At 46.8% G+C, this 18,716-nt stretch overlaps 1 protein-coding gene across 4 annotated transcripts in view; it reads left to right on the top strand.

Moving 5' to 3' along the window:
• The window catches only part of ZFHX3 (zinc finger homeobox 3), a 246,602-nt gene that overhangs the window by 147,024 nt on the left and 80,862 nt on the right, over positions 1-18,716 (top strand). The window lies entirely within an intron of this gene.

Raw genomic sequence — 18,716 nt, forward strand, 5'->3', positions numbered from 1 at the left:
TTTCTGCCCCCATTCCTGTCCTGTGCTCCTGTCTCAGACACCTCGGTCCAGTCCATGCCTCAGCTTACCGTAGCCGGTCTCTCGCGTCATCAACCTACCCTTGAGAGGTCACTGTTGACCTTGGATTTACCCAATCCAGTAGCCATCTGCCAGGCTGCCTTTTCCTCCTGTGGTCTCAGGAAGTTTCTGGAAGTATTGCACAGTCTCATCCTGGGCTCCCAGCATGTGTTTCTCTTGTGTCCTCCTGCTTTTCATGAGCATCCTTCCATGCCTGTCCCTGGCTCATGGTCCCGCATTCTACCCTCCCCCTCACTCCCATGCTGACATCTGCTGGGCATTAGGCCCCGGCCCTTGGCTCCCGGCCTTTGAAAGCTTTGCTCTCCTGGCATTCCCACATGCACATCAAACGGCTCCCTGGTTTTCTTGCTGGTGCCACGTCGTAGACTCTGAGCTCACAACTGTCCCCTGTCTTGGTGGCATGCCGTCACACCAGCTGGCCACACTGGAGACTCAGGGCCGTCCTTGATCTGCCCGTCCCCCGCAGCACTCTTCGCCACTGAGCTGTAGTGGCCCAGTGGGGTTCTTAATCTTACTTTTACCAAATTTCACATTTTTGTAGTTTTTAAGGGCAACAAGTTATGGAAACCTAATGAAAAAATGGCATGACCATCCCTCTCCCCCATCCCATTGCCCAGAGCAGTATCTTTCAACTTTCAGTTGTTTCTTTGGTTACTCTTATTATTTCCATATTTCTCAATGTGCTTCTACTACTGTTTCTTGATGTTTTTTATATTTCAGATATTCTCTGTTGGCTTCCTACTCCGAAAGATGACGATTTCACTAGTATACCATTCTACAAACCACACAGTCCTCCTCACACACACCCACAGACTGACACGCAGAAACCCCAAACTACACACACACTCTCTCTCTCTCTCTCACACACACACACACACACACACACACACACACCCCATCTCTCTACCCCCTACACCACCCTCCCCAGCCCCCTGCATACCCAGTCTTCCCTCCCTCCATCTTCCATGATGATTAAATAATAATTTGGGGTTATATTAATATTCAGTGTTTTCGTTATTCTGACTCTATAAATATTAATCACAGCTGAGCCATGTAGAGTTTTATAATTTCATTTACCTTCTTGTACAACTTTTTATTTTCCCTGGTTTTCTAGGTACCTATGATTAATTCATGGCCCTCTGCCAGAGTAGACATTTCCTAATCTCCGAAAGCCCCGCCAGATCAGTTGCTCTCTGAGCTTCGTTCTCTCCTGGAGGTGTCCCTCCTGAGCCCTCACAGACCCCTCAGAGTGCCCCGTGCCCTGCCCCTATCCCCCAGCTGTTCCTTTGCTCTTTTTTCCCCACATAAATGAAATGACCAGATATCCTGAAGTGGGAGAATGTGTCCTCTCTGCCGGAGTAGCTGCGGTTTCATTATCACTGTGGAAAGGCCAGTCCTCCTGGCAGGCTGGGTGAATCACTTCTTTGGGAACCAGGATGATTTCTTGGGTACCAGGATAATTTTGGTCACCTCTGGGTCACTGCAAAACTGTCCTTTCCTGTATGTTTCTCAAATGCCTCTTCTGGTTAAAGTTCACACACCGTAATCTCCGGGGCTCCTACTCGGCCTGGTGTGTGCACTCGGGAGCGAGGGACGAGGCCAGCGCCCACAAGACCCATCTGTCCCCTCCTGCCATCTGGCTGTGGGGGTCCCTGTCCTCCACATTCTGGCCTCTCTGTGATCCTATCATTCCCATTATTTTGCTGTGAAGTCACTTTACAGGATTCTCCTTCCTCCATCCATGAGTGTAGACCTATTTATTTCAGGGTTTGTTTTTGTTGTTCTTGTTGTTTAATTTTTTTTTTCCTTTTTCTTTCTGTTTTTGGGTGGGGGGGGGGGCCAGCTCTGCACACGTCATTGTTTTAATCTTCCATTAAAAGCTGGTTCCTTTCGCCTTTCAATTCTTTCTTTCACTCTACTCAGAATTCCCTTTTTATTAATGAGGTGCCCCAAACTAAATAGTGTACAGCTGCCATTTCACCCGGGGTCTATGGACTGGAACAAACAGTTCCCTGTTTTATAATGTAATACTTCTATTTATGCAGTCCGCTCTGGAATTGCTTTCTTACACCATTGCCTTCTGGGTTTCTCTCATTTAATGCGTATTAGGAGTTATTTTTCCCCCTGAAGTGTATGAGCAACTTTAGTCTCGATGATAGACTTCCTTTCTGTATTTCAAAATCCTTTTGTATTGTCTTTGGCCTGAAGTCATGTTTTTGCTCTCCGCCCTCCTCCCTCCCCGCCCTGCACCCTCCTCCCACTCCCGCGCGGCTCCGTCCCTACTCCTCGCTCCTGACAAAAGGACAAATTATTAGGTAATATTCACACTGACATTAAAAGGAACTGGGTGCCCTTTCAGAAACCCCTTTATGACAACTCATCTTAAATATATCCTCCCTCCCCCCAGGGATTGGCTTTTAACTTCTTGAAAGAATGTTTTTTAAGAAAAGGGACATTGTGGGGGCACCTGGGTGGCTCAGATGGTTAAGCATCTGCCTTTGACTCGGGTCATGATCTCAGGGTTCTGGGATCGAGCCCGCGTTGGGCTCCTGGCTCAGCGGAGAGCCTACTTCTCCCTCTTCCTCTGCATCTCCCCCTGCATGTGCTCTCTGTCTCTCTCAAATGAACAATTAAAATCTTTTTAAAAGAAAGGGGAAAAAAAGGGACATTGTAGACCTCTCAGAACGAAGACCCCGAAGGTCATCAGCTTCGAATTTATCAACAGAGACTTGATCCTATATTCCTGATTTTCTCTTCTCTCACAGGACATTAATCTTCAGCCAGAAACATCATTCATGTAGCGTGAGGAAGCCTCAGGGAGTCTGTGAGCACCTTTTGGGAACTCTGCTTGTTCTGACTGTGAGCTCCCTGTAACTGCTGTGCTGTCCTGGGTTTTCTGTACTGGCCTCCTGTCAACATCTCCTTAAAGGACGGTGGTCCAGTGGTCTGTCTTCCCTCCTTTCCTCTGCTGTCCACGCACCAGAAAGTTTTAGAGGAGAAATCCCTTTCTTTTCTTCTCTGAGCTCAGTCTCCTATCCCCTTCTGCAGGTACCCAGACTTCCCTTTTTGCAGCTGGTGGAGAGAACTCTCGAAGAGTTTCTTCACTGTTGTGGTGGACAAACGTAGCCTTTCAAATTTTACCTGTTCCCTTAAGTCAGTATGTTTTCTGGTCAGTCCAGCTCACCACGTAGTCTGCCAACCCAGGTGAATTTGGAAATACAAAGAAGGAAACACTGAAGGTCTCCACTGCCACCACTTTGTCGTCCTGGTCAGGATTCAGCTCTGTCATCCATCATGTAACCCCCCCCCCCTCCAGAGAGGCCTCCTGGCCAGACGTAAACCATCTAGGTCCTGCCCTGCACCAAAGGGCCAAGTCTCTGTTGTTCGGAGGTGCACTAGTAATTAGGCTACTGTCCCCCATGTGGTCCTGCCTGGGGTCAGGCTTTACCCTTAGGTCAGTGGGCAAGCCATGTCCTGTATCATATCATCTCTAACCCAGTGTGACAGTTTTGTGGTTACGCTTGTTGCCCTTACCCCCATACTAGACAAGCAGACAGACAGACACACACACACACACAGTGGGCCTTCCCTTTTAAGAAATGACTTGGAAATACACAGAAAGGGGAGTAACTTAAACAGGTGAGGTCACCCCCCACCTCCCAGTCTCCCCTGGCCTGGTTTGGTTATTGACTTGAGTGTATGTTCTGCAAGACCAAATGATCTCTGGACTTTGTAGGGATTTGGTCTTTTCATGCTTACAACCAGGTAGAGGTAGAGAAAGCCCATTGCTATATGCTGACACACTGGGTTATGTCTCTCAGTTGCTGGCACTGGCTGTTTACTTCGCCTTAGTTGACCAGAAGCTCCTGAAAGATGGAAAGCTCTCATAGGTGGGTCATGTGTAGGATCAGCTTCCCTCTTTGCTTATTAAAAAGGCATTTCTGGCTCCCGGGCGAAACTGTAGTTAATTTCACTCTATCAATGCCCTGAGCTTGGAGGAGACAAGAGGCCCTTTGTAGTCCTCCTGTCTGCCTGCCTTCTCTTCCTCCTCTTTTTTTTTTTTTTCCCTATCTTACCCTTGCCTTCACTACTTTTTCTTTCATATAGTCCTAGATATCCAAACTTCTTCGCACAGATAAAATCGAACGGTTCTTGATCGTGTCCCGACTGCATTGAAGACTTTGTGTGAGTTGGGAGACACTCCTGACGTCTCTCATCTCTTTGTGTGGATTCCCTGGTCCATACGCCAGCCCAGGCATCCGAGGCAATCAGATGATGACTCAGTTTACAGAGGTAACAACTGTTTGGAGTCTAAGAGCATATTTTGTTTGGAGTGGAAGCTGGCATCCCCCTTTACTGACACATCTTTGGCGCTCGAGGTAGTGAATTCCTCGGGTCGGGAGGTAGGGGCCCGCTGAGTAATGATGTGGATTCAGTGACGACCCGTACTGAAACACTCACTGAGTTTGCTTGATGGGTTATTTTTTCAAACCAACTTTCAGGGAGTTTTGCTGAACTCCTGCAGCTTGAGAGAATAAGAAAATGTTCTCTCTTCAGCTTTCTCATTTTGTTCTGTTTTTATTTTTCAGAATTGGCATAAGGCTGCCCTTCATACAAAATATGAAGTACATCTTATCTTTTTTTTTTATAAGTAGCTGAATTATATGCAATTTCAGTGTAATTTTTCGCATAGCACTGACATTTGCTGTAGCCACGTCCAAAATTCTGAGGCATTGTTTTTGTAAACCAAATAGCAGCGTTCTTTGTTTCTTCCTTTTACTACATCTTATTCATGGGACTTGGGGAAGGCATAGGGACAGCATATTTCTAACTAAAGACATTGCATGTAAAAGCACATCAAATACATTGGAGTGAGTGAAATTTAAAGCACTCATGGAGGAGTGCAGGAAATGTGACTTTATCTGTCTTAAATACATTCCCTGATAAGGACTATATGGACAATAGGATTGTAAACTTCAGTGTGCTTTTGGGAAACAACGCACAGATGAAGAGAGATCACTACAGATCCCCACGAAAGAGAGTATGCTGTCGTTAAAGGGAAAAATGGAGTTTATGGAATAACGTGATTGGGTTCTGTTGGTTTGATTACTTCGATTCTGTTTTTGAAAAGTATTTTTCTTAAAGCTTTTAAAGCTTTAAAATAGCCAAAAGTTTATAATTGAGGTCTGAGGCTGCTTCCTGGGTGGAATCTGCTTACATGGAGTCTGATAGAGCATCAGGCACATGGCAGGACTCACATTTCCCTGGTGCTTGTAGATAGAGACACCCGTGCAGTTGCTAACAGTACAGCAAGGAGTGAGTCGTGGTTGTCTTTTGTTCATGGAGATGGTTTGATATTTGTCACTGGAAAGCGTCCATAGTTTGATTACTGTCTGATTCTCTCGCATTTTGCATCTACATGGAGAGGACAGGAGTAGTTCTTAGGGTGTACACTGTCTTGTTTTTCTGTTGGAACAGAGTTCCTGATTTGCCTTAATTAGTCCTCTAACAATCTACAAAGGTCAGCTCCATTTGCCTGTTCATTTACATTTGTAATTGTGATGGCTTCTGATTACATATTCCTTGTCTTAGTCCTTCCTCTAAGTATATGCTAGTGTGTCCTCCCCACCCCTTCCCCCCACCCCCCCCCCCCCCCCCAAACCCGCTAGACCAGTGTGGAAGCCGAGGATCTGACTCTTGAGACAAGAAACCTTTGTGGTGACGGCCCAGCCTGCTTTCGAACTTCAGCGTCTGCTATGGAAAGGCATCTTCGAGAGGCTGTTGCTTCCAAGTTAGAAATATAATGAAGCCCGAGTCAGGGAAATTACATTGATACCAGGCAAGAAATCTGAGAGCCATTATCTAGGAGCCTTCTTGAACTGGGTAATTAAGGGCAATTAAACTTTTCTGTTTGCTCTCTGCAAAATATGCTAATGATCTGGTCTTTTGGAAGGTGGACACGTGCAAAGCACAGTTTCACTGCTGTCCTGTGCTCCTGCTCTGGAAGGGTCTCTCCAAAGAGGATGGGACATCACCATAGTCGTCACTTGGGCAGTGGGTCTGGAGTCTCTGACCTCCTATGTAATCTGTTTCCTCTCTGTGTTCTCCAAGAGACACCAACATTCACACCAAGACGTTGACCTTTTAGAAATTATTCAAAACCTGGCTGCAGTAGGCCATATTCAGTGATTCTTAATCATTCTCCCTTTCATATTCTGGATTGGGTATTCACTAGTTGATTTCTTTTTATGGAATGATCAGAGCTGCTAGGGATTTGTTCGTTTGTTTTATTTCAGTAGATAACACTGGAGCATACATTGCCCTGTACAGGGGCTGTCCATATGGCTACACACTGCTGAGCCAGTTAGCCTTGCTCCTGGTTGGTGGCTCTCGGTTGTCCTCCATCCTGTCCTCTTGGGTAGGTAGTAGTGTGCGCCCTTATGGCCACCCAGTACGGCCCACTCTGAGAGGCAACAACATCACGGCCACATCCTGGATGCTGCAAAAAAAAAAAAAAAGAAAGAAAGAAAGAAAGAGAAAAGGCACTTGCTGGTGGTTATTGGAGTTAGGAGAGAGTACCTGTGTGTGTGCATTTGGAGATCAGCATTGGCCAGTGCCCTTTTGAAGGACATGCCAAAGAGCCTGAAAACACAGGAACCAACCCCTCACAGGGGAGACTTAGAATGACATATCACACCAAGTGTTACTTTAGTGAAAGCTTTATGCCAACTCACCTCTGAAAAGGGGTATCCAAGGAACTTGAAAGTGTACACCTTGTCCTTTAGGTGAACATGGATGGTTAGCCAGTGGGTGGGTGTTTTTGCTGGGTTGGGGGCTGGGGATCTGTGCCTGGATTTCATTTGAGGGGAGGGGTCTTGCAATGACCACTGTCTCAGGAACCAGCAGCCCCGTCCTGTGTGCAGAACCCTCATCCCAGCCTCTGCCTTTCATACCTCTTGGGTCGCCCCAATATATTTTTCAAGTCTAATAACGACTTGTATTTGTTTTGCCTTTAGAAATGTGCAAAAAAATCCATTTCTTGAGCTACTTAGGTTCTATATTAAACTTGTTCCTGACCTTGGTTGGGGGCCAGGGAGGAAAATAGAACATGCATCCCTTTGCTTACAGAAATAGCTCAAAGGCTTCTCAGACTTAGAGATGTTAAGGAACCCCCTTCAAACTGTGACCCAATTATGAGAATTATAGCCACATATGCTTTTTTTTTTTTTTTAAACACTGACTAGAAGTGAAAAAGTTTTATGTCCTTCCAAATCAGTGTAAGCACTGCCCATAGTTCCCTGTTTGTGGGGTCTCTGGGTCCCTTGAGAGCAGCAAGGGAACTTCTCCAGATACATTTCCTGCTTGTCCAATATGGCAGCTATGGCCACCTGGGGCTGTTTAGGCTTACATTAATTGAAGTCGAATAAAAAACTTAAAATTCAGTTTCTCTGTCATACCAGCCAGATTTCAAGTGCTTAATGTGGCTCATGGCTACCTTGGTGGACAGTACAGATTTATAGAATAGTTGAGAAATTTCTTTTGAACAGTGCTGGGAACCTCCCTGGGATCCCCCAGATTTCAGGCAGGCCCAGGCTGGCTTTGAGCTGCATTTTCTAGAACGTTCTTTGGCTTCCGCTTTAAAGAACGTGGTGCCCATCGGCTACCTGCATTCTGCCAGCCTGAATGGGCATATTCTTTATTGCTTTTCCGTCTCTCTCTCTGCTTCCTTTTCCCAGTATGGGAGCAGTATGTTTCACAGAGGCATCTAAGCCTCTTAGCAGGGCTGAGGGAGTTTGACTGGGCTTTCTAAAGATGTGTCTTTCAGAGTGCATGTTGAAGGGCTTTTTATAGTCTGTACCTCAAGACTGTCTTGAGACCTTTGGTGTATTATGTTAACAAAAGGAACTATTGATTGCTTTTAAAAGATCCTTGACCTTTGCTCCAATTAGAATATTAAAAATTGGACAGTGTGTGATTTTTCTTGGAACAGACCTGTTGTTTTAACTTAAAATTTTATCCCAAACTGTCATCTTCTCATGAAGTCAAAAGAAGAATCTGTGCTCTTTTCTTCCACTGTTTTCATTGGTTTAAAATGCTAAGCTTAGGACAGAGTTTTTCCTTCTGGACTGCCTTCGTCTGCTTCAGGCTGCCGCAACAAAATACCACGGACTGAGTGGCTTCACTAAGAGAAATTTATTTTCTTGAAGTTCCGGAGGCTGGAAGTCCAAGATCTAGTTATTGGCAGGTTTGGTTCCCCCCGAGGCCTCTGTCCTCAGCTTGTAGGCAGCCGCCTCCTGTTCTCACATGGCCTTTCCTCCACGTGCCTCTCCCTGGTGTCTGTGTGTCTTGTAGGGACACCAGTTGGACTGGTTCAGGGCCCCCCCCCCCCCGAACAGCCTTCTTTGACTTGATCACCATTGCAAAGGCCCTCACTGCAAAGACACTCCGATCTGAGCAACTAGGGGGTGAAGGGTTCAACATAAGTATTTTGGGGGAGGACACAGCTCAGTCTGTCCCTTGGGCTTTCTGAGGACTTCCAAAGCCTGTTTCATGTTCCTTTTTCAATGGCCGTTTTCGATGTGGAGAGAGCGTGGGAGTGGAGGTGGATGTGGGGGTGAAGGGAAGTCGGAGAGGCGCTGGACGTCAGGCCCCGCCAGCAACCCCACAGCTTCCAGCCTCCATCCTCGCTGAGGCCCCTGGCACGTGAAGAAACAGAGCCAGCTCCTCGCAAGGGGACACCAGAGGGAAGCAGAGGTGCTAGAGGAGACTTGTCCGGTCTGGGGGGAGCTCAGAGCATGGTACCCACTGAGGCTGAGTCCTGACACAGCCTCCAGTCAGACCTCCTCCTGGGAGGGAGGACCCCGGGGAGCCCCCAGTCAGTCTTGTGCAGCGATATTCTCGTGCCTGGGAAACCTGACAGTCTCAGCATCAACAGAACTCGCCCTTGTGGGGCGCTCCAGCAAGCTGCTTGTGTGGAAGGTTGGTGCGGGAGGGATTTACAGCCACAGGGACTCCTTACTGTTGCCCCCTGGTGCTTTCAGGGGCAAGCGGAACTCAAGGGATTTGTGGATACTGTTGCCCTGGTACTTTTTTTTGTTTTGTTTTGTTTTGCTCTTGTTGGGGTAAACGTCCCCCCGGGGCCTTGCCATATTCTCTGACCTGTAGAGCAGACAATTCTGTATGGTGTGAATTGGTTGGGCTTCCATCCAAAGGATTTGGAATGCTGGAAGTACCTGAAGGGCTCATTATTCTTTGCTTTTACCTTACTCCACATTAAGTACTCCATGCTTGACATTATATAATGATCCCAGTGCAGAGGTTTTCACCCTTAATCACTTTCATTCAGGGCCTGTCCCCATTTGTCCGCAGGGTGGGCACATCCTCATTCCCAGTTCTGATCTTTGCAAATGTGAACCGGGGATGCAGGCTTCAAAGCCAGCCTCCGGAAGGGCCTTCCTTTCCTGCCGCGGTATAAAGCAGCAGCTGTTCACAGCCAAGTGTGGCTATCTCGAGTCTCTAGGGGCCCCGTGTTCTGGGCTGTCTGTGCTCAGTGCCTCCCGTGACTAGTGACTGCCATGTTGGACACTGCAGAGAGCGGACACTTCTTTCCCTGCAGAAAGTTTTCATGGACAGCGTGGCTCCAGACAGCAGCTAAGCTGGGAGTTGGAGCCGAGGCGCAGGGTAATGCTCTGCCCGCTATGTCTTCCCTCCTTGCTGTGGGTTGACTGACTCATCCAAGGAGTAAGTCGAGCGCTTTGCCCCAGGGACAGGGTTTCTCATACCTAGAAAGGAATGTGGTCCATTGCTTGATTCTCAGTGTATAAATGAAGAAACCCATTAAGACTGAGGTGAGGGCGCCTGGGTGGCTCAGTGGGTTGAGCCGCTGCCTTCGGCTCAGGTCATGATCTCAGGGTCCTGGGATCGAGTCCCGCGTCGGGCTCTCTGCTCAGCAGGGAGCCTGCTTCCGTGTCTCTCTCTCTCTGCCTGCCTCTCCGACTACTTGTGATTTCTCTCTGTCAAATAAATAAATAAAATCTTAAAAAAAAAAAAAAAGACTGAGGTGAGAAAAGGGGCAACAGTTCTTTGTGACTCTGCGTTCATTGGAGTGCAAGCCTGGGTCTTCTCGGATGCTTGGCCCTGATTTATGTGCTTTTCCTAACTTTCAGAGTCCTTTGTGCTTTTCTTGTGTGAGTCAGCTCCCAAAGCATTGAGAAACCCCAAGGAGTGGAGAGGGCAGCTCGGATCCTGGCAGCTGGGGCAGGGGTCTTTGCTCGAGTGGTTCCAGCCTGACACCAGTACAGGAGCCTTGTGAGGCCCTGATGTGAGGAGGAGGTGGCCCCGCCCTTGGCCATGCAGACCTGTGTCCACCCTGGGCATTTTTATGGTCATAACTGGGATTTTGCAATAGACATTAGCTGGAATTTGGCTTGGTGGGTCTGGAATGATTAACAAAACAACAGCAAAGGCTATGTTGGCAGTAAAACTCAGAACAGAATACAAAACTGGGCCACGGTTCTTGAAAAAGGGTGGGAAAGGAAAGGTAGGAGAGGGATGGGCAAGTGCGGAAGACTCGGGGGATGAAGGGGCAAGGATAAGGCACAGATGGGGAAAAAACAAGATTTGACCTTTCTTGGTTTTCGAGAAGAACTACAGCTGGTGAAAAGGGGACTGATTTGAGTCCAGAAGTGGGGTTCGTTTGCCCTGCAAATAGGGACGTGTCCTTAGTATGGCCAGGCACCTCTCTAGGCTCTGGGGCGTCTGCCAGCAGGATGATAGTGTAGAGGCTGACTTCTCCCTCTCATCGAGGAGGAGGGTAGGGTACGGGAGAAAGACAGACACCAAATAAATAAATTCAGAATGTCAGGTATACAAGATGCAGGGCCAAGTGAGACAGTGGAGTTGTCTTATAGAAGGTACCCCGGAAGAAGTCTCTCCGGGGAGGTCACGTTGGAGCTGCGTGGGAGGATACAAGTGAGAGTGGTCCTGGCAGGGGCCCAGCAAGCACGGAGCCCCTCGGCTGGGGTGGCTGGGGTCGGAGCAGGGGGGCGGGCAGAGGGCTGGCTGCGAGGCCGAGGGCTGGGAGCTGCCGTTTGGGCAGCCCGATCCCTTGGGCCCTGGCGGGGTGTGGGGATTTGAAGTCTGCTCGCATCAACATGGGGAGTCCTTGGCAAGGTCTGAGCAAGGGGGAGGTGACGGTGTGACCGTCACTAGTCAGGTTGCTGTGGAGATCTGTGTGTCCGCCATAGTTCAGAAGGGAGTCGTGTCACCCTCCCCGTCACCCCGCCGGGCCGAGAGGAGAGGGGTGACTGCAAGTAGAAAGGGTTCCACTGACCCTGAATGTTCAGAGGCTGCTCCTGCGACTCAGCCGAGCACTTTGGAATCCTCTGCTTTGGCCCAGGGGTCAGCAGCTTTTTTCTCCAAAAACAAAATCCTTAACTGGTGACTCATCGCCTAAGTGTGAAGCACAGGAAAGACTCGTCCTTTTGACTTGAGGATGCGTTGTCTCTACTACAATGTAAACACCACGCACAAGAATGAGACACTGTCTCTGGGCAGGGTAGGTGTGAGGATGACCAAGGCGCAACGTTTCATCTCTTCCCCTCCACCTTCTTTCCGATGGGCGTGTGCCGTGCCACAGAACTTGGTGTATAAGATTGTGATGTGCGTTTCTAGAACAAGAATTTCATTTCACTGCCTGCTACTGTAATCCAAAAAGGGCTCAGTGCCCCAGCACCTTTGTTCTCTTAGTGTCCCCGCTGCTGCGTGCCCAGAGGTCATTATCCCACTCTGGAAGGGCCAGTGACCCGGCTCTGATGTGCGTGTCTAGCCAGCCTTTGACAGACAGGCCTGATCTAATTCCGCAGCCATTTTATTCTCCACGGACATGTGCCCCGACCCCAGGCGGATCTGAAGGCTTCCTTAGAACACATAAGACCTCGGAGATTTGTGCCATACTGTACTGTTTTCTCTGGGCTTTGCTTTAATCAGGAATGTAGACTGGTTGTGTGTGTGTGTGTGTGTGTGTGTGTGTTTCCAGTACATGGTATGCAGACACAGGGCTTTGGGTCCTTTTGTAAGACAAGTTTTACATGGCTAATTGGGAAATAGTGACTCTTTTTTAGTAACTGTTTTAGGGTCCCTCTCCTCCTTGGGATTGTCAGACTTATGTTGAAAGACCCCTGGAGGGAAGGATGTTGGTATATATCACGGATATTTGGAAAGAATTTTTTAGCCACACCTGGCTGCCGTGTGTGAGGACAAATTTAATTTATTTTAAAAATCTGGCCACAGGCAACCTTTTCTCTTTGTTTCTTTGAGGGGGGGGGAGTGGGGAGTGGCTGGGAAGAGCAGCAGCAACCCCTGGTTTGCATTTGTTTTCTTCCAGATTTGACCAGCCAGCAGAAGAGAGATTATCTCTAAAGGATATGAAAGGTTTAATCATTTTAATTTTGTTTTTATTAAAGTTTATCATAACTTTTTTCTTTCCCCGACGTGCCCGGGTAGAACAGAAGGGAGAGAAGAGGAGGTAACATAAATACACACAAACCCTCAAGCATTTGGTTAATAAAACTCTAATGGGCGGCACCACGTGGGGAGGAAGTGGCTGGAAGGCTGGGGACGACAGCAGGCTGACCAGGGCGTGCTGTGACAACACCGAAATGTGGCTGGCAGCTCAGAAGCTCCCCGTCCACCTCCAGCACATGCTTACTGTGGGGAGCTCAGGGCTTTCATTAAACAGAGAGCAAGCACCCACTATTGTTTTATTCTCCTTTTGTTCTCAAGTGCCCGGATCCCTAAGCCCTTTCTAGCTGAAGAAGTCTAAATTCACAGAGAACTAGAGAGTTTGCTTCTGTCGGACTCCTCTAAGCCCTTCCCATAACAATGAAATATCCGCACCCAGATCATCTGAAGACTTGCTTTCGGTCCAAACCTCTGACGTTGTGTTTTGTGTTTTATGAAACATCCGTAGTCTTGACTTTCTGAGTAGGAAACTGTCCCATAAATTATGGCAAAAACAGCATACGTAGGATCCTAGTTTTGCAGGCTTCCCGGCTTATTTTCCCTTTCGGGCAGTCAAGTAGGCTTGTTTCAAAGTGGATGCATTGGTTTGGCATCACCTGGGTGTGGACTGGAGGCACCACGGGCCCAGCGCCGTCTTCCCGTCCTCTGTGGCTCTGAAACTCGGCAGGAGCACAAGTGTTTGGAATCCTGGTGCCGAGACCCGCCAGGCCACGGCATCCCCTGAGAATGATGAAATCGCATTTGCCGTTCTGTTCTCACGAAGGCTGGAAGCTTGACTCGCACACTTCAGCCATTTTTCTAAGCAGCAGGATTAAAGCATTGTCATCTCGTTAAACCTGACTTAAGCAGGTAGTGCACTGAGCCCTAATATATACCAGTCTTGAAGTTTGGTCTGCGTTGGGCTTTTCAGTACTTTGTCTGCTGTTTTTTATGGGGGAAGTGGTTTGTTCATCAGCAGAGAAGCAGCTTTTTGTAGGGACAGCAGCTCTGATTCCAGATCCTTGAACCAAGTAGAAACTGCATTGGGGGCTTCAGCCCAGCTGCTGGGGGAGCATCCTGGCCCCTGGCGGGGGGGGGCCATCAGTCGTGTGGGCCATCAAAGTTCCCTTGGGGTCTGGAGACCCACCCGGCTTCTGGGCTATGCCTGTCAGTGCTCGGGTTTCCATGAGGAGCCGTACTGGGTGGAAGGCTTCCCTGCAGGGCGGTGTTCAGACCCAGCTAGGTTTCTCCTCTCAGAGACCCAGAGCCCAGACACCGTTCCAGGCTTACAGGCATCTGCCACGCCCAGCTGGCCGTGTTCCAGATGGAAGACTGTGCCAAGCAGTCTAGCAGCCTGCAACTTTGGAATTCTTTTATGGGAGTTACTTGAACCAGTAGAGGGGCAGCTTTCTTGGTCACTCTCAGCTGGAGTTACAGGAACAGTAGAAATGAATAAACGCCCGTATCATTCCCTGCGGGCTTCTTGACTCAGGCTTGTTATCCACAGGTTAGGCAACGCTCAGTGCCACTGTCCTGTGCTGGACTTCTGTCCCAGGTTGATCACAGAACATCTGGTTTGTACAGGAGGGCTTGGTCCTGTAGTTTTTGAAGTTATATAGACTATGAAGATAGTAGAAGGGGGGGGGAACAAACAGACAAAAATACTATTTTATCATAGCCTTCAGCTGTGACTTAGAGAGACACTCCGACAGTTGGATTAAAATGAATTAGAATTTTCATTTTCTTTGACAAAACTGACTCGAGAGGAGAGCAGTCAGGTGCAGGTGTGAAGCTCCCCTCCCCCACCCCCCCTCCCCCACCCCGCGGGATCAGTAGGGACCCACCTTCCTTTGGTCTCCCCAGGCAGCCTTGGGTGGCTCCAGCCTGCTCTGTAAAGAGCTTGCCGCAAAGCCACACCCACTTGCTTCCTCTTCCATCTCATTGGCTGGAACTTGGTCACATGAATCTTGTGGTCCAGTAGAGACCAGGAGATGCCGTTCTTAACCATGGGGTACTGCTGTCCCGGATAGAGTGAGTGTTCTGTTCACGAGGAGGAGCAGTTATTACGAAGGCAATTAGGAATCTCTGTCATGCATCTTTTAAAGGATAAGGAGGGGATTAAGTCAACTGTTATGGTTATGTGGTGGAAATCTAGATAGCCATTAGGGATGTTCTTGATTATTATTTAAGAATATAGAAGAAGCTCAATAGATATGGACGCAAGACACAAAAACCCGTGTAATCGGCCTAGATTCCTTTAAAACATATATAAATATATTGAGATGATTATAGGTGATTTTTATTTCCTTCATACCTTTTTTTTTTATTTTCAAGATTATCAACAATAGGCATTTACTGTTTTTGTGATGGGGGGGGGGATGGCAAACTTTAAGTGTAAGCCATAGAGAACTTGGTAATTACTACCTCATATTTGAAATATACTTGATGGAAAAAATAAAATGAGTAATAAAGGGGAAAATCTATAAACATGTAATGATAATGGGAGGATGATGAGTAACCGTAGTGCTGTGGACTCATCAAGAACAAATCCCATCATACTAATAAGATGAAATGAAATAATGTACGTGAATTCTCATTGAAAAGGGAAGTTGTATTGTACAAAGGCAAACTTACATTCTGGGGACTCTAAATGTACTTCGGAAACATTCACCCCTTTCTTTAAGCAATTGTTTTTCAAGGTTACTCAGTGCTAACTCTTTCCCCCATTCTTGCACTGGCAGCTCTGGGATATATGGAGCTTTGCAGCTGTTTCTCATGCACCTGTTAGTTGTAAACGCTAGTTTCTCTGAGAGATTATAAAAGAGTAGAAGAAATGATCGCTGCCTAGGATCTTTTGGGGGGATATGAGACACACACATACGAGTAACGGTTCAGGACAACCCACTGTATTTACCGTCTATTAGGGGGGACGATAAATATCCTGGACTTCCCAAGGTGTGAGGAATTCTTGAGCTGAATGACTGGGGAAGCTCCAAGGAGCAGGCTCATCTGTTACAGGCAGAATGGATGGGTAGGAGCAGGCGGAGGAAGAGGACACAGGGCTGTGGGAGGAAGTTCAGGAGTTTGGATGAGGAGTTCAGGGGCTGGTGAGCAGGTCATTCTAGCTAGAAAGAGGATGTTGAGCCAGGATCAACAATTGCAGTTACATTTTCTTCCATCTTTTGTGTCTAGCTTCCTCTGTTTTCCCCTCCACCACACAATCTGCTCTTTTGAAAGACAAATAGGATTACAAGTGTGAGTATCATAGATTTATTAAAAACAAACACATGAAAACTCCTCTGTTTCCCATAATCTAATCAAATTCAGAGCCTAAAGAGAAATTTTCACATGTGTTAAACCTTTACCTGTATTGAACCCTGACTAAAACAAATACTAATTAATAGGAATAATATACTGATTTCTGGGTTCTTTGTGTGTGTGGGGGAACTCCAAGTGCTGGTGAGAGCTCTGTTTTTATTTAATTTTTTTTCATTAGTAACTTGAAAACAATACACGGTAAATGAAATTTCTGTACAATTTGCAGTGTTTATGCAGTAATGTGTATAATTATGAATACTTAACAATAGAAAAATTATATAATTGCACTAGAGGTGTTAGGAATCTCATCAAAGTTTTTCATTTTAAACTTATACTTATTTAAAAACTTGATTTTGTTGTAGTTTTAGACTTACAGAAAAGTAAAGAATCAAAAGAAATCTTATATACCTTTATCCAGATTCCCCATATCTTAAACTTTTACTTCATTTGCTTTACCGAACTCTCGGTTTCACAACCTCTCACCCACTACATCACGTGTAAAATATGTATACGGTTATGCATCGTTACTCTTCTGTACCATTTCAGGGTATGTTTCAGCCATTGTTCCTTTTGATCTCCACATATGTTAGGGTATGCTTCCTAAGAACAGGGACACAATCTGAAATAACCACATAGAGATTGCTCAGAGATTACTCAGATCGAAAATAGCATTGAGACAAAACTTCTCGGTAATCTACAGATCTTGGTCAGCTTTTCCCAGTAATGCCCTTTCTTTCCATGAAAAGAAAATCCTAGATCACTTGTTGTATTCAGCTGTCCTCTCTAATGCCCTTTAATCTGGAATGGATCCTCAATCTTTCCTTTTTCTTTTATAATCTCAAAATATTTGATAAGTACAGGTACATTATTTTGTAGAATGTCCTTCAGTTTGGGTTTGTCCGGTGTTTCCTTCTGATTAGAATCAGCATTTGTGTTTTGGTAGAAATTCCAAAAAAAGGACATTGTGTTCTTTTTCAAGGATCCTGTGATTGATACTGATTTCCCATGATACTGATTTCTCTCTCTGTCAATTACTTAGTTATGGTGATATTTGATAGTTGACAGTGACGCTCCTATAAGGTAAAAGATGAGGAAGGATCTGGACTAGTGGAATGGGGATTTAAGAGTAAGACACTTCGGGGCCCCTTGGTAGCTTAGTTAAGCATCTGCCTTCAGCTCAGGTCGTGTTCCTGGGGTCCCAGGGACCTGGGATCGAGTCCTACATTGGGCTCCCTGCTCATCAGTGAGGCTGCTTCTCCCTCTCCCTCTGCTGCTCCCCCTGCTTGTGCACTCGTGCATTCTCTCTCTGTGTCAAATAAATACATAAAATCTTTAAAAAAAGAGAGAGAGAGAGAGACATTTCCTGCTGTTTAGGTGGCCCCGTCAGGAAGAAATAGGGAGAAAGCAGCCAAGGATGATTGCAAGGTGTCTGACGTGGATACTGAGGTGGGTCCTGATGCTCTCATTGGGAGAGAGTAAATTGAAAAGCCCATGTAGGGAAGAAAGAAGCATGGAAAGGATGTTATCTTTGAAACCACATATTCTCCCCTCATTCCCACTTTTCCAAGGAAATATATCGCTTAATCAGTACCACAGAGTCTTACACGTAATTATTATTATGTGCTGCTTATTTATCTCCTGTTGTTCCAGAAAGGTTTGACAACTTTGGCTATGTAATATCTTCTTACTGTTAATCCCTAAAATCTTAAACCTTTGTGGAGCAGGGACTGTTTCTTATGTTGCTTTGGTCAGTAGCCCCCGACCCAGGATCTATCCCATTGATTCATAGCTCAGCCAAGGCCATGCTTCCTTGGGTGCCATCTTGCTAGATTCCTGTGGGCCCTGCAATGGGCTCTGAGCACACGCTGATGCCCTGTCCAACACACTCACTCTGTCATGTCCTCTTTGCTCTTGTTGTCTTTGTCCTGCTCCATGTTGAGCCATTCTGATGATCAGTGAGAACCAGCCCAGAAAAATCACCTGAAAAGTTGGTGCATGGACCAGGATTATCATAACGAGAGGAAGGCTGCTGCCTTGCAAAAGGAGTGCCCAATCCTATACAGCATCACTTCTCTTCTGTTTCTGCAAAAGCTCATCCTCTTCCTGGGTCTCTTACTTTTTACCTTGGCCAGAAAATTGACAGGAAATGACTACATGAGCAAAAACCAGATAATCCAAGCAAATACATGTGGGTTTGAGGTGTGAGCTGCCGTCCACAGTAAAGGGAAGAAGAGTCCAGCTGCTCGTTGACCCCAGAGGGCACTAGCTTGAAGGATCACGGTGTTGCTCCAGATTTGGGTTTGTTTTATGTTCCAAAAGGGGTTTTATGTCTCTTTCTCTCCTCTGGATAGAAGAGGTCAGAGCAGGGTTGTGAGGTTGGGGGAGGGGGGCACAATTAAGAAATAGTACTTGTCTTCCTACTCTGAATGGTACAAGGTACATCTCTTCATTGGATAAGGTGCGCATTTCCAGGGTTCTGTTACCTGCATGATGCCATTTGGGACCTGGCTTATAAAGTGCTGGTTTTTCTGAATTTTGTGTAACTAGTCAGGATAATCACATTATACACTCGCTCCACCATCTTTCACTTTGTGGAGCAGAATTAAGGGAGTGTTTTCTCAGCAAGGTCACAGATGGGAGGTTTCTGGTATGTTCGAGGCTGGTGGTGAGAAGGCCAATGGATGGTTTTATGCTGGGTTACTGAGACTCAACACTGGACCCTGCAGGTCATTTTTGCTCAGCCCATTGCTGGGAAACATTCATGTCACTGAGATGCATTTTTAATTGCTGTGTATACAGCTCCCCTCCAAAACAGAGAA

Source organism: Mustela nigripes, chromosome 17, assembly GCF_022355385.1.
Source record: "Mustela nigripes isolate SB6536 chromosome 17, MUSNIG.SB6536, whole genome shotgun sequence".
Classification (NCBI taxonomy): Eukaryota; Metazoa; Chordata; class Mammalia; order Carnivora; family Mustelidae; genus Mustela; species Mustela nigripes.